Here is a 17,505-nt window from a genome sequence, read left to right as displayed (position 1 = left end):
TGCAGTAAGCTAGATCGATTTTAGAATATCATATTAATAAATGCTTGGTGGCTTGTGTTTATAAATTGCAATTCATTTTAAAACGTATTGTATGATGGAGAAAATGCTGTACTGTTACTAAAAATAAAGCTGCATCTGATTATGCTATGTTAGCTACTTCACAAAATAGTGTTTTTCTCTGAGGCATGGTAAAGCATGCAATTGGGTTGTTTTAACCCAGCGGTAGGGTTAAATGTTTGCCCAACCTGCTGGGCAGTTTTATTTAACTCAACTATTGTTTAAAAATTACTTTATTGCTTAATTAAAATTAACCCAAAGTATGTTGGAAATGAACATTTACTAATGTTCAATAAATAATTATTAAACAATAAACATTAATTAAACTGCTTATTAATACATTTATATTAATAAACTATCAAATATTATTAATATACATTCACCTTTTGTCTATTATTGTTGTTTCTAATTGCATCTGGTTTTTAATTTGCCAACTATTTTGGGTTCATTTTAAGCTAGCCATATAGCAATTTTTAAACAATAGTTGGTTTAAATAAAACTACCCAGCAGGTTGGGCAAACATTTAACCCAACCACTGGGTTAAAACAACACCATTGCTGGGTTTGTCCATTTTCAACCCAACTTGGGTTGTTTTTAACCCAGCATTTTTTAGAGTGTGGTAAAAAATCAAGAGATTTAAACAATAAGACTAAACGTTTTGAGCTACATAACAACAATTATTTTTCTGTCTATAAATATATCAAAACAGTTGTTCCCTTGTCTATTAAAACGTGTAATATATTAAAGTGTCTTTGGTGTTTCCATGGTTTTTACAAAATAAAACCGGAAACCGAGACAGACCGAGGGTTAACACGGGTATGACACAACTGACAAGCAACTCCTCACACGTCCTGGAGCCTTGAGAATTTTCTCACGATTTACAAATAGTTGGAAACATTTGGGATATTGTAAGTACTCAAGTGAACAAAATATATAACACTGGCCTAGTGGTTTTTGGGATTTTATTGCAAAAATATTACATATTGCACCTTTAATTGTGCAAACTCATTGCCTTAAGTTGAATTGAATTAAGTAAGCTTAACTTAATTGTAACAAGTTGTTCTTTACTTGTTTTGAGTCACATTTGCTTACTAGTCATTTAAGTTTTGTCAACTTAATTGTATCTGTAATCTGAGGAAGTGTACTCCCAGAGTGCATTGCGGCATAAGTAAAGTAATTGCTTTGTTTTACTATTTTTGGCTTTATTTTACAATTTTACAATTTTATTATTACCTCAACAATGACAGCAAATAAAATAGTAATGGTCTTATTATTTAAAAAAATAAGCCCATTGCATGCTGAATGTTGATAGTTAGCTCAGTTCACATGCATACCAAACCAAAAGACCTGTACCAAAATTTTTCAGTATGAACACATGTACCGTTACACACCCCTAGTAAAATTTACTTAATGACCTCATAACCTAACCTGTCATGTTACTTTTGGTGACTCTTCACAGCAGTGCTAAAAGATTCACTGCAGTTATTATACAAGCTAATTAGTTTAAATCAAAGCAGATTACCACACGGCAAACCTCTCATCTCCAACCCCCACCGGCCCTTCAGACAGATCAAACACTTCTCATTTACAAGGTTTTGCTGATGAACCAAAGGTGAGCCACATCTGAGAGGGGCTACGTTCTCATTTTCATGCCAGTATGCACTACCACACACACACGCACACTCTTGCCATCTTCCACCTTTTAATGAAAGCAGTGCATCGACTCTTGGGAAAAGCCATCTGTCGCTGTTCACCTGCAAATTTGTTGTATCATCTGTGTGTAAACATGAGGCTTGTAGGTAAACATACTAAAAACGTGTCATATTTTGCATTAGTGTTCATTGTAATTAAACACTATTGTTTTCACTGCTGTAATCATATTAACTCTATGACATCGACGCTGTAATATTAGGCAGGACCTAATATCTGAATAAAATGTTAAAATAAAATAGCTTTTACTTAATTCACTGCCTAAAAAAAAAACATCTCACCAAGGGAGAAACACTTTTACGGGCTGTGACTCTGCAATATAACCTGAGTCATTTTTTTCTAAAAAAGTGTTGCTGTTATAATGAATTTTCTCTTTGCAGTGAAGCATTAAATGAGAAGGATTAATTTAATTTAAAAATAATGGTCTTGATGGGATTTTTAGTCCTTTGAGAGCAAGAGAGTTTATGTATGTGTCTCAAAAATTTCCATACAATGTCTTTTAAAATGAATTATGGAAATCATGGTTGGCTTAACTACTGTAGTCAAGTCACCTTTATTTATATAGCGCTCTGTACAATACAGACGGTTTCTAAGCAGCTTTACATTGCTAAACTGGGAAACAATGATCAATGATGCCAACAGAATTCAGTTCTGCTGTAAAGCAGCTGTATGCAAAAAAAAAAAAAAAAAACACACTTGTAGTGTATGCATTGAAACAATGTTTAATTGAGTGTATACTGAAATTATGTGCTTAATTTGGTTTTACTGTAGATAATTCTTATAAATAATTTATACTCTATAATAAAGCCTGGAATTCCATCTTAACATCAGACACAAACCACATACGCACACAGCATATCCAGTCCCTGGTTATGGTATTTAATAGCCTAAAACTGTTTCCATAAAGAATAGGCCAATCACAACTGAAAACGGAGACCAGGCTTTGCACAGCACGTGGCTTGAATGCTCAAATATGGATTTTCTTCCCACATGTTTAATACACTTGCATTCAGTTCTTCAATGTGGCCCAAGTTATTACACTAAGAGGCATCATGTAGAAAATTACCGTTTAAAATCATCAGATTTTCAATAAGATCCACAATTGCCAAGCTAAGAAAGGACAAAAAGCACAGTGGAAGTAAAATATTTGTTGTGCATATTAATGAATTTTCTATTTCTTTTTATATATTTTAAACTTAAACTTGGGGGGCTGGCCTAATGGTTTGAGAGTCAGAGTCCAAAGGTTGCGGGTTCGATACTCAATACAGACAGGAAATGATTGAGGTGCCTTTGAGGCACCTAACCCCCAGTTGCTCCCCGGGCGCCAGAGCAAAATGGCTGCCCATTGCTCTGGGTGTGTGTGTCAGTGGTTTGCACTGTTTGTGTGTCAACACTTGTTCACATGTTACTTTTACTTTTAACTTAAAAAATATATATAACTACAGAAAAAAAAAAAAAAAAGTAAAGAATAAAGTTGAAAGATAATGACTTCATTTTCTAAGTTTGATGTATTCCTTTCCTCCAGAAAATTTACTATTTTGTTAGCATCACAGACTGCTGCTGTGTGAATTGCAGGGAAATGTGGCATAATTTGTTTGACAAGGCAAACAATGTCTTGTAGCACCAGGAGAATTTTTCTCTTGTGTCACAGAACAGTTGTCACATTAACAAGAATGGGTGTTCAGTGGTGTGGATTTTTCCTACAATTAAATTCATTTATTCAGCCATAGGCCTGGAGGTATGGACTACGCTACTTTAAAAATGAATGAATGAACAAATGAATGAACGAGTCTTTTTGTCCATAGCCTCACATGTGCAATGGCAATTCATTTTCTTAATTAAAATAAATAATTTTAAATTGTATTTTCATTTTTTAACAAGAAAATATTCTTTTGAATATATTAGTGTTAAGTCAAGCATCACTGTTCAATGTTGCGTATAATTAAGGTTGAGGATATGTGTGAAATTACTTTTCTAAACTATTAGAATTATGATTTTCACCAAATGGTTAGAAAAAAAAGGAAAAATACCCTGAAAACTGAACACCTTAGCAACTGCAAAACAACACTGATAATAACCCAGAACATCCTAATAACTCACTAAAAACTGGTCAGAACAGCAATGCCCTAGTGACCAACAAAACTGTAGCAACTGCATAGCAACACACTAAAAATTTGTCAGAACCTTGGTATTCACATAGCAAAAGCATGGCTACCAACTACAACATCAAAGCAAATGCATAGCAACACTGCAAAAACTAGTCTAAAATTTAACATTCACATACCAATGTCTTGGCATCCCCCCACAACACATTGGCAATCACATAACAATGCTCTAAAATGAGTCATAACCTTAGCATTCACATAGCAACATCACGGCAACCCCCACAACACAATGCTAAATTTAGCAAACGCTCTAAAAACTAGTCAGAACACTTTACCATTCACATACAGTAGCAACACCTTGGCAACCTCAAAACATCATAGCAACTGCATATTGATGCTCTAAAAACTAGTCAGAACACCTTTTATTTGCATAATTACACCTTTATAAAACGAGTCAGAACAACTTAGTATAAGCATAGCAACACCTTGGCAACCCCAAAATATCATAGCACCAGCAAGGCAACATTCTAAAAACTAGTAAGAACACCTTAGAATTTGCATAGCAACATCTTGGCAACTCCCCATAGCATCACAACAACTGAAAATTGACACTCTAAAAACTAGTAAGAACACCTTAGCATTCAAACAGCAACACCTTGGCAACCCCAAAATATCTAAGTTACTGCATAGTAACACTCTAAAAAACTAGTCAGAACACCTTAAAGGTGCCCTAGAATCAAAAATTGAATTTATATTGGCATAGTTGAATAACAAGAGTTCAGTACATGGAATTTACATAAATTGAGTTTCAAACCCCATTGCTTCCTCCTTCTTATATAAATATCATTTGTTTAAAAGACTTCCGGAAAACACGCAGATCTCAACATTACACCGACTGTTATGTAACAGTCGGGATTATTAATATGTACGACCCCAATATTTATGCATATGCCAGCCCATGTTCAAGGCATTAGACAAGGGAAGACAGTATTAACGTCTGGATCTGTGCACAGACAAGGTAAGCCAGCAAGAACAACAGCAAAAAATGGCAGATGGAGCAATAATAACTGACATAATCCATGATATCATGATATTTTTAGTGATATTTGTAAATTGTCTTTCTAAATGTTTCGTTAGCATGTTGCTAATGTACTGTTAAATGTGGTTAACGTTACCATCGTTTCTTACTGTATTCACGGAGACAAGAGAGCCGTCGCTATTTTCATTTTTAAACACTAATGCATTTCACAACTTCATCCTTTATAAATCTCTCCGACAGTGTAGAATTAGCCGTTAGCCACAAAGCACAGCCTCAAACTCATTCAGAATCAAACGTAAACATCCAAATAAATACTTTACTCACATAATTCGAAGCATGCAAACAGCATGCATGACGAAGATCTTGTAAAGATCCATTTGAGGGTTATATTAGCTGTGTGAACTTTATAAATGCACCGTAATATAGTCGAGAGCTCGTGTGGCAGGGAGCACGCCATTTAAAGGGGCGGCGCTACCAAAATCAGTGCATAGTTAATGATGCCCCAAAATAGGCAGTTAAAAAAATAATTTAAAAAAATATATGGGGTATTTTGAGCTGAAACTTCACAGACACATTCAGGAGACACCTTAGACTTATATTACATCTTGTGAAAAAGCATTCTTGGGCACCTTTAACATTTGCTTAGCAACACACTGGCTACTCCCCATAACATCATAGCAACTGCATAGCAATACTATAAAAGCTAGTCAGAACACCTTAGCATTCACATAGCAACACCTTGGCAACCCCAAAATATCATAACAACTGAATAGCAACACTCTAAATAACTATTCAGAACACCTTAACATTTGTTTAGCAACACAATGGCAATGCCCCATAACATCATAGCAACTGCATATTGACACTCTAAAAACTAGTAAGAACACATTAGTATTTGCATAGAAACACCTTGGCAACCCCCATTACATCATACCAACTGAATAGTGCAAACACTCTAAAAACTAGTAAGAACCCCTTAGCATTCACATAGCAATGCCTTGGTAACCCCCAAAATAGAAGCAGAAACTGCATATCAATGCTCAAAAAAAAAAAAAAAGTCTAGCCTATTTTATCTATTTCACACCATTTACCTCCCCTTTGCTGTAGCAGTATAATGTTTTCACTGCAATGGGTTAAACATGCATTTTGAGAGAAAATTCATTGTGTTAATAATATAGGCCTTTTAGTCATCTATGGAATACCTCCCTTGAATTATTTAAAATACAGGACGTGTCCAATTTATTCCAATTTTATCTCCAAGGACTCTTAATATTTAATACACCACATCCACAAGTGCCAAAATCCCACCACTGTGATGTACTTTCTGTCGACTCGAAGCAGAGTGCCACACAGATGAAACTTCTCAGTCTGATAATGATACCCAGCGTTCAGTAATACTTAATGCCAAATTCGCCTTTTTATTCCCAGTTATATTAATAACACATTTACAGTAATATTGCAGTGGTAGTCTGGATCGCAGACAAGTTTTTGATAGGTTTTTGATTTACTAAGCACTAAGCACTACTCATTATAGCTCTAAGGACAACACAGTCTTCTTTTGTGAACACTACACTAATGGCCACGATCCAGTGTAAATCAATGTCAAGTCGTGACAAGGAAAGTTTCATGACTGTGCCCTACTGAAGCAAAGTTTATAGCAGCTCCATGTAAATAAACAGAGTACAAGCTTTATTTGGAAAATAAGCAACCTACTTCTTTTACTCATATTCAGATTTTCAAATTTGTGGAGGCTTAAGGTTGTGGAAGGACATGGGCAAACATGACGTCCTATTGCCAGCTTTGAAATAACCTAAATTTGACACAGTGAACAATGAATCAGGGCAAAACCCATCATGAGGACAGGGTCTGTTGTGCAACCGAAGTCAAGGCTCTAAAATTGCTCGTATTCTTTCAATTAGCTCAAGGCCAGACATCATGTCAGCGTGTTACCACGGGTCAGCTCACATTTGAGATGTTAATCCCAAGATACTCCCATCATCTCCTTAAATATTCTCACTGCATTTAGGCAGCATCACTGAGGAATATTCCAGGTCTGTCCTAAAACCTAGCTAGCTCCTTACTAAGACAGCATTTTAAGGCGTCATTGGCACACTCTCAAAGTAAAGAATGAAATAAATAAGCTTATGTATGTATGTGCTTGATGGTTGGTGCGTGTTGGTAGGTGTTGGTTTGTGTTTGTTTGTTGGTTGGTTGGTTGGTGTGTGTTTGTTGGTTGGTGTTGATCTGTGTTGGTTGACGTGCGTTGGTTGGTGTATGTTGGTTAGCTGGTGTTAGTGTGTGTGTGTGTGTGTGTGTGTGTGTGTGTTGGTGTAGGGCCGTCGCAAGAACATATAGAAGGGGGGGGGGGGCATTCAGTTTCCATAGGGGGGCACACATTTTTATATTCTGAGAAACAGACGTTCGCCAAAATAATAATGTCCCGTATTTATTACTAATGAAATAGACTTCTATAATGAAAGAAAGTTCTATATTACAACAAAAACACAAGATAGTCGATCCTAATTAGATCAAACTACACAAAAAATGAAACCCCTTTGCATTATGGCAATATACTTTGCAAACATAAGGCACAAAAGCTTTTAAATTCCTCGATCAACACAATAATAAAAACGATACATACCAAATAGCAATAAATAGGCTAGCCTACATCTGTAGCATATTTAAGTGTAACAAAGACTTTTGAGTGTACTCACTATTAAAATAGTTGAAGGTGGCAGGTCTCTGAGTGATAGTCATTAATAAATACGGCCTAATGTTTTGAGTTCCGTTTTGTGTAATAATGCGTTATATGTCAAGTCAAGTCAAGTCAAATTTATTTATATAGCGCTTTTACAATTGGTAATTGTTCAAAGCAGCTTTACATATTAGAAGCACAGAAAAAAGGGAAGTGGTTAAAAATAAGCTGTACAACCAAGCATGGTAATATGTAACATATACAAGATGGTGCTACATTAAGCCAATGTCGGCTGACTCCCAGGGGTGGAAAAAGACCCCTAGGAGAAAAACCCAGCGTGCTAGCACTGGGAAAAAAAGTCCTAGGAGGGAAAAAACCCCTTGGAAGATATATATAATATATGTAAATGGATATGGAGATCAAAATCTGAATTATACATTTTTGTTATAGAGATTAAAAATAGATTATATATAAATATATGTAAGCGGATAAGGGGATTAAAAATCTGAATTATAGATGCAGCCAGAACTGGATCTATAGGCCCATTGTCTCCTGGGCTATGTTGTAGTCAGGTCCAGACACAGGTTCTCCATCTGATCTGGATACGGCCTGGATCCAACACTCGGCAAACCTCAGGATAAGCAGAGAGACAGATATTAGCGTAGATGCCATTCTTATTCTGATGTACAGGTATATCTAGTGTTATAGGAAATGTTCTCGGTTCCGGCCGACCTAATTATTGCAGCGTAACAATCCTTTAACGGATTTGAAAAATGTTAATGTATTGATAATGTGTTATGTGTATGTGTCACGATCATAGCCTGCTCCTGTCAGTTCCCGGACTACACTTCCCACAATCCTCCCTGTCTGTCACATGTTCACGTCACACCAATCACCTGTTGCCACATCCACCCTAGCACACCACACTAATCACCACACCCAGCTGCAGCTCATAACCAGGACTATAAAGGACTGTCACACACACCACTTCACCGCGAAGTCTTGATCTTGCCCCGGCTGTCATTTCTGAGCGTTAGTACCCTGTTGGATTACCTGTTACTGTCTTTGTTTGCCTAACGTTTCCTGACCCTTTGCTGCCTGCCCATCGACCCTGTGCCTGCTCTCTGAACTGTGAACCTTGCTTGTTGCCCTGACCCTCTGCCTGTCTCTGACCACGTTTCTGCCTGCTCTACATTGCTGTGTTTGCTGATGCTGACCCCTGCCTGTACGACGACGATTACTTTTAATAAAGCTTGCAAAATGGATCCCATGTCGAGTGTTGAATCATTACAGAAGACTTCGCCACTACCACGATGCAGCAGCTTTCCTGGAGTTCAGTTGTACGGTATGGACATTGATCAGTTGTTATTGTGGAGTACGCAGGGCACGCGATCGTTAGAGGATTATGTGCAGGAATATCTGGACATTGTTTACCTCTCTGATCTTCCGGACTGTGCACTGATTGACTTCTTCTGTGACGGCGTCAACCAACCTCTCCAAAATCAACTAAGACGAGAGGGACCTCTCGTTCGTCGCTCAGCAGCTTTATGGACCATGCATTGTTGACTGTTGGCTCTCCGTTTACTGTGGGTGTCGCGGAGGAATGGCAGCACCATGGTGAACCCCGTAATGGCCGCCGCGCCAAACACACACAAAATGGCGGCTACCATCACAACAGCAACAGTTCATGTCTCCGCTGATCGCCCAGAGTCACGTCACGTCTCTAGATCAGTCAGGGAGCGGAGAGGGTTACGTTCCAGTGTGGCTGATCCACCGCTGTCTTCAGCACGAGCGGCTTGCATTCCAAAGCATTCACCGGCCGTCTCGCTCTCAAGCCCAGTGGCCGCTTCGCTCTCAAGCCCGGTGGCCGCGTCGCTCTCAGGTTCGTCTGTTTCAGCGCTCTCAAGTTCGTCTATTGCAACGCTCTCAAGTTCGCCGGTTGCAACGCTCTCAAGTTCGCTGGTTGCTATGGATTCAAGCGCCTTGGACGCGATGGACAAGATGGCTGCGTTACCAGTGCCCACGGGCAAGATGGCCGCTCCAGCCAGTGAGCCCGCTCCAGAGCCCGATCCAGCCAGTGAGTCCGCTCCAGCCAGTGAGTCCGCTCCAGCCAGTGAACCCGCTCCAGAGCCCGATCCAGCCAGTGAGTCCGCTCCAGCCAGTGAGTCCGCTCCAGCCAGTGAACCCGCTCCAGCCAGTGAACCCGCTCCAGAACCCAATCCAGCCAGTGAGTCTGCTCCAGCACAGCCTGCTCTCCTGGTCTGTCCCGTCTTGGCCCAGAGGGTCGTGCTCACTTTCTATGTCTTGGCTGTCCTGCGTGCGTTGAGGAACTCGAGCTCTATGGACTTTGTAACAGTCTGCCAGCCCAAGCCGTCTGCTGTCGTCCCAGACCAGCTCGAGCAGCCCGCTGTCGTCCCAGAGCCGCCCACTGTCGTGCCAGAGCAGCCCGAGCCGTCCGCTGTCGTGCCAGAGCAGCCCGAGTCGCCAGCTGTCGTCCCAGAGCAGCCCCAGCCTGAGCCTGCTGCCATCACTGAGCTGTCCGCTCTCCTTGATACGGCCACGGAGGCCGTCACCGAGCTGTCCGCTCTCCCTGATATGACCACTGAACACCCTTGGTCAGCCCTGCCGCCGCCGGCCAGGCCGCCTGCACTGCCGCTGCCGCCGCCGCCGCCCAAGCGTTCTGCCCTGCTGGTGCCATCCAGGCCTTCGGTCCACGAACCTATTATGGACCCTGCTGAAATCCCCAAGAAATTTTTGGGGGGGCGCAGTATACCTGAGGGTGGGGAGCTTGTGGGTGGGGACCCTGCTCAACCATGGCCATTAAGGGCCACTGAACTGTTATGGCCATCTCTGAACTGCGAATTATTATGGCCTTTAATGGACTCTGACCCGCTGGGGTCACCTATAGACCCTGTTCTGCCGTGGCTGCCCGAGCCATCTGATCTGCTGTGGCTGCCCAAGCCACCTGACCAGCCGTGGCTGCCCGAGCCGCCTGACCCGCCGTGGCTGCCCGAGCCGCCTGACCCGCCGTGGCTGCCCGAGCCGCCTGACCCGCCGTGGCTGCCCAAGCCGCCTGACCCGCCGTGGCTGCCCAAGCCACCTGACCTGCCATGGCCGCCCGAGCCACCTGACCCACCGTGGCTGCCTGAGTCCCTGGGGCTGCATTGGAGATCCCGTCTGCCGTTAGATCTCCAATGCACCCACCCCCCCTCCCTAGCTGTTCCTTTTACGGCGCGAGGACGCGCCTGCTCCTGTCAGTTCCCGGACTACACTTCCCACAATCCTCCCTGTCTGTCACATGTTCACGTCACACCAATCACCTGTTGCCACATCCACCCTAGCACACCACACTAATCACCACACCCAGCTGCAGCTCATAACCAGGACTATAAAGGACTGTCACACACACCACTTCACCGCGAAGTCTTGATCTTGCCCCGGCTGTCATTTCTGAGCGTTATTACCCTGTTGGATTACCTGTTACTGTCTTTGTTTGCCTAACGTTTCCTGACCCTTTGCTGCCTGCCCATCGACCCTGTGCCTGCTCTCTGGACTGTGAACCTTGCTTGTTGCCCTGACCCTCTGCCTGTCTCTGACCACGTTTCTGCCTGCTCTACATTGCTGTGTTTGCTGATGCTGACCCCTGCCTGTACGACGACGATTACTTTTAATAAAGCTTGCAAAATGGATCCCATGTCAAGTGTTGAATCATTACAGTATGCAAGAGCAAAGAGATGTGTTTTTAGTCTAGATTTAAACTGACAGAGTGTGTCTGCTTCCCGAAGAATGCTAGGAAGATTGTTCCAGAGTTTAGGTGCTAAATAGGAAAAGGATCTGCCGCCTTCAGTTGATTTTGATATTCTGGGTATTATCAACTGGCCTGAATTCTGAGATCGCAATAAACGTGAAGGACTATAATGCATTAAGAGCTCACTTAGGTACTGGGGAGCTAAACCATTTAGAGCTTTATAAGTAAGTAGCAAGATTTTAAAATCTATACGATGTTTAATAGGGAGCCAATGTAATGTTGACAGAACTGGGCTAATATGGTCATACTTTCTGGTTCTAGTAAGAACTCTAGCTGCCGCATTTTGGACCAACTGTAGTCTGTTTAAAAGCCGAGCAGAACAACCACCCAGTAGAGCGTTACAATAATCTAGTCTTGAGGTCATGAATGCATGAACCAACTGTTCCGCATTTGTCATTGAGAGCATATGTCGTAATTTAGATATATTTTTTAGATGGAAGAAGGCGGTTTTACAGATACTAGAAACATGACTTTCAAATGAAAGATTGGTATCAAAGAGCACACCCAAGTTCCTAACTGAGGACGAAGAAGTGTTAGAGAGTATTCAAGGTTTTTTCGTGAGGAAGTTTTTGGTCCAAAGATTAGGATATCAGTTTTTTCTGAATTTAATAATAAGAAATTTCTTGTCATCCAGTTTTTAATGTCAGTTATGCATTCTGTTAGTTTTGTGAATTTGTAGGTTTCGTCAGGGCGCGAGGAAATATAGAGCTGAGTATCGTCAGCGTAGCAGTGAAAACTAACACCATGCTTCCTAATTATCTCTCCTAAGGGCAGTGAATTTTCTATGTGAATTTTCTGTGTGAATTTTATATGTGAATTTTCTGATCAGGTGGAGGGTGAACCAACTCCAGGGTAAGGAGATGCGATTCCCATTTAAAAACATATTTAAACAGATTTTCTCAAAATAGCTTTACTTGTCACAGCAGCGCCTACATATCCCAACATAAACACTGCTGATAAATGATTATTTGTTAATAAAGTGTTTACATTCACAAACCTGTTGTTGGTTGTAAAGCATTGTCGTTCTTCGATCAGAGCGCAAGCACAGAGGTGCACTGGATCATTTGCCAAATATATTTCGCCAATATGCTAATATTAACTGATCCTAGACCAGTAGTTATGTGTAGTTTTTACCTCTAAAAGCAATCAGAAGCAGCAGCAGGTAGGCAGGGGTTTGACTGAGAAAACAGTCTCAAGTCCATCGCCGGCCCACACACACTCCGCCTAATTTCTATTTCATATTTATGAAGACAATGTGTTATTTAGTTACCGTTGTAGAGAGTTTTCCTATGAGCTAAATGCTGCTGAATGCATTTCGTTCTGGAATATGTACATAGCCAGATCCACAGATAAGGTTTTTGCTCTCAATCGGACGTTTGCTGGATGACTATACGATTAGGGGGGCACGTTGTGTTATCTGGTGGGGCACTACCCCCTAATGCCCCCCCTTGGTGACCGGCCTGTGTTGGTGTGTGTGTTGGTTGTTTGGTGTTAGTGTGTGTTGGTTGGTTGGTTGGTTGGTTGATTGATTGGTGGTGGTGTCTTGGTTGGTTGGTGTTGAAGAGTGTTGATTGGCGTGTGTTGGTGTGCGTTGGTTGGTTGGTGTGTGTTGGTTAGCTGGTGTTAGTGTGTGTTGGTGTGTGTGTGTTGCTTGTTTGGTGTTAGTGTATGTTGGTTGATTGTTTGGTGTTAGTATGTGTTGGTTGGTTGGTTGGTTGGTTGGTGTTGATTGGTGTGTGTTGGTTGGTGTGTGTTGATTGGTTGTTTGGTGGCGGTGTGTTGGTTGGTGTTGAAGTGTGTTGATTGGCGTGTGTTGGTGTGCGTTGGTTGGTTGGTGTGTGTTGGTTAGCTGGTGTTAGTGTGTGTTGGTGTGTGTGTGTTACTTATTTGGTGTTAGTGTATGTTGGTTGATTGTTTGGTGTTAGTATGTGCTGGTTGGTTGGTGTTGAAGTGTGTTGATTGGTGTGTGTTGGTTGGTGTGCGTTGGTTGGTGTGTGTTGATTGGTTGTTTGGTGGCGGTGTGTTGGTTGGTGTTGAAGTGTGTTGATTGGCATGTGTTGGTGTGCGTTGGTTGGTTGGTGTGTGTTGGTTAGCTGGTGTTAGTGTGTGTTGGTGTGTGTGTTGCTTGTTTGGTGTTAGTATGTGTTGGTTGGTTGGTTGGTGTTGAAGTGTGTTGATTGGCGTGTGTTAGTTGGTGTTGGTTGGTTGGTGTGTGTTGGTTAGCTGGTGTTAGTGTGTGTTGGTGTGTGTTTCTTGTTTGGTGTTAGTGTATGCCTGTTGATTGTTTGGTGTTAGTATGTGTTGGTTGGTGTTGAAGTGTGTTGGTTGGTGTGTGTTGGTTGGTTGTTTGGTGGTGGTGTGTTGGTTGGTGTTGAAGTGTGTTGATTGGCGTGTGATGGTTGGTGTTGGTTGGTTGGTGTGTGTTGGTTAGCTGGTGTTAGTGTGTGTTGGTGTGTGTTTCTTGTTTGGTGTTAGTGTATGCTGGTTGATTGTTTGGTGTTAGTATGTGTTGGTTGGTGTTGAAGTGTGTTGGTTGGTGTGTGTTGGTTGGTTGTTTGGTGGCGGTGTGTTGGTTGGTGTTGAAGTGTGTTGATTGGCATGTGTCGGTTGGTGTTGGTGTTTGTTGGTTGGTTGCTGTTGTAAAAAAAGTGTAACGCGATTAAAAACTGACAAACTTACCCAGTACAGATTCATTTTCATGCTATTATACTTAGCAGCAGTATTTCAAATCAGTCAGTTATGGGCTACAGTTTCAGTTACTATGCTGTGTTAGCATCTGTCTGACTAGAAACTTCTAAACGTTTTAGACGGCCGTCTTCAACTGGTGCAATGCATCCTGCTGTCTTTTTTCAGCATTTTCGAAGCAGCATGTCAAGCCAGTCAATTTAAATTTTAAAAACACATGAGAGACACCTGTGCTTTGTTACATGCCATTGCACTCTGTCTAGCTTTAAAAAAAATGCAAGAACGTAAAAGGCCCCTTAGAAGGGAGCTGCCTAGCCTTTTGGAACAGAGCTTCTGCATGCATAATGAATATCTGAGACACTAATGTATCTCTCAACAATGTGGCTGTTTCTGCTATGATTATGAGAGACCTGTAGCAACCCCCCCCCCCCCCCCACACACACACACACACACACACATTTTTAGCATGTAGTTGCTTTACAAGTGGGTATAATTAATTCAGATTAGAAAGCTGCATCTGGCTGTGCCAGCATGAGACTATGAGAGCACAGCTGGGGTGCTATGCAGTCTGATTTACAGACAATTGTCGAACGTGTGTGTCCACTTTAAAAGACAGAGAGCCTCTTCATTAAACTGATCAAAGAGTTGTAGAGATATCCAAAGGCTGGACTCAGGGGAACAGCAGCATCATGAGACTGAAAGAGAACATAAACTAAATATGGAAACAAAGAAAAGTTACAATGGATGACACTGCAAAAAAAAATAAAAAATAAAAAATAAATAAATAAATAAATAAAAAGCACATTTTAGTGGTCAAACTGGCCGATGCCCGATATAAAGCTCATTTAGAATACAGGTCTGTCATGTAAGTATACATAAAGTCATATATACATATGTACATATACATACATGTGTGTGTGTGTGTGTGTGTGTGTGTGTGTGTGTGTGTGTGTGTGTGTGTGTGTGTGTGTGTGTGTGTGTGTGTGTGTGTGTGTGTGTTTGTGTGTGCATAATAAAATAAATTATTATTATTAATAATAATAATAATAATAATAATAATATTATTATTATTATTATTATTATTATTATTATTATTATTATTATAATTTAAATATTTTATTTATTGGAAGTTTCAGTTTATCTTTTGACATTTAAATATATTTATATATGTATAAATATATTCTCTTTTATTATAATTTAAATATATTTTTTGTTATTATTTAAGTATTAAAATAATAATTTACAATAAATATAATAAATGCATAATCCATAACAAATGTAACTAAATTCAAATATTTAATAATAAAAATAATAATAATATTAAAATATTTTATTTATTATTATTATTATTATTATTATTAAAATAATAATTTACAATATATAAATGCGTAATCCATTAAAATAAATGCAATAAAATGCAAATATGTATTAATAATAATAATAATAATAATAATAATAATAATACATTAAAATATTTATATATGTATTTATTTATTTTTAATTGAATTATTATTATTATTAATTATTATCATTATTATTATTACTATTAAATTCTTAATTAATTGCAATAAATACACCATTTATTAAAATTAAATATTTCAATATTTTATTTAAAATTATATGAAGAAGAAGAGACTGATAAAATTGGTTGATGTTTAATGTGATTCACACAAATTTTAAAGGGAAAGTGATGTGACATGTAGCCAAGTATGGTATCCCATACTCGGAATTTGTGCTCTGCATTTATCCCATCCAAGTGCACAAATACAGCAGAGCAGTGAGCAGTGAACAAACACACACACACACACACACACACACACAGCCAATTTTTTAGGTTACACGTCCGACTCTCTAACCATTAGGCCACGACTGCCCCCATAAAATACATTAATTTTTGTTTGTTTCTTTATTTTTACATTTATTGGAAATGTGAGTTAATTACAATAAACATCTGCTTTTTTTTCTTTTCTTTTTTTAAATCAATCTCTCTCTAGTACTGATCTTGATGACCAACTGATTGGACATTGTCTCACTTGTTAGCACAGAATGCCGCAACCGACCAATTAGAATCAAGGATTCCAAAAAGCCATGCAGTAATATGACAGAATTCCTGATGCAACAGCAGGACAAAAGGATGTGCAGATTTGCTTATGGCATAGCGCACATCTCCTGCTGTGTCCACTGACTGATGGATAACTGACTGAGCATGCTTCAAAGAAATCTACAACAGAACACCTGCTAGGCTGCCTGAAGGGTGTTAAATCACGGCTTATTTCCCTGGGTTAAGATCTGTAAAATTAAAAGCCATGAAATCAGTAGAGGATATGAAAATGCAAACACAAGACAATAGGTAAAAAAAAAAAAAAAAAAAAAAAATTGCGCTCATTATTTAAACATAAAAATCCTGATATTTCAAACTCTCAAACATACATTTCCTCCATTCGAATATGTGATGAGACATCAACGCCTTCAGGTGTCAAGCGGCACACAAGGTCACGTCAGTTACGTCTAGTATCAACACTAAGACCGGGCAAGTTATCAGCACATAATATAATTACATCAGACACACAGATGACCTGAATCCAATTATCTAAATATAGCCCTTTGTACATACCATATTACATTGCCATTCAATATCAGCTTGAAGCACCATTCAACCTTACATAAATGTCATTTAGCTCTATAAATATGCATATAGACATGTTCTCACATGAACAATTTGCTTATGCTAACGAACTGGTCAGCGAGTGTCACGAGAGCGGATGAATATTAAAAGGAAAAGAGAACTGGTGTTTGATAACCCGACTTTATTAATGGTGCACTCATGATTATAGCCCTTGTGTTTAACACGTTCACTTCATTTTACATCACATAATAAGACAATACAATATGGAAGCTGCTAGCACTTTCCCAGTTCTACCCTACAAGACCACTGACAACTTTATTTATTTTTTGACTATTAAAATGTGAACAGATGGGGCTTTGATCAAACTTTGATTCCTGAGTTTACCTAAAGTCTAAGGTTATACTGAAAATGTGGTATTTAAAACCCAAATTAAATCTGGAATTAAGCCATGTTTTAGATCTGAAAGGTATGATGTGCATGCAGTAAATAAATAAAATTCAGATTCTCTACTATTTCTAGATAAGTAATCAAATAAGAAAACTTGTGACACTGATCATGTTAAGTCCTTTGTGCAAAAGGTCAGATTTTCTGCTTCCAATGAAGCACAAGATGAAGTTTGGAAGTCTTTCTGCTTCTGCAGCTCAAGAAGTGCTGTCAACAAAATACTGATTTTCACTTACTTTTCACTACTTTTCACTCAAACTGTCATGCTGACAATATAATTGGCGACAAAGAAATGGTATTAAAATTAGAAATACAGACGCCTTGTCACTCATGGTC

Source organism: Chanodichthys erythropterus, chromosome 12 (genome assembly GCF_024489055.1).
Source record: "Chanodichthys erythropterus isolate Z2021 chromosome 12, ASM2448905v1, whole genome shotgun sequence".
NCBI classification, from domain to species: domain Eukaryota; kingdom Metazoa; phylum Chordata; class Actinopteri; order Cypriniformes; family Xenocyprididae; genus Chanodichthys; species Chanodichthys erythropterus.
The sequence above is the reverse complement of the archived record's forward strand: the minus strand, read 5'-3'. Positions refer to the sequence as shown.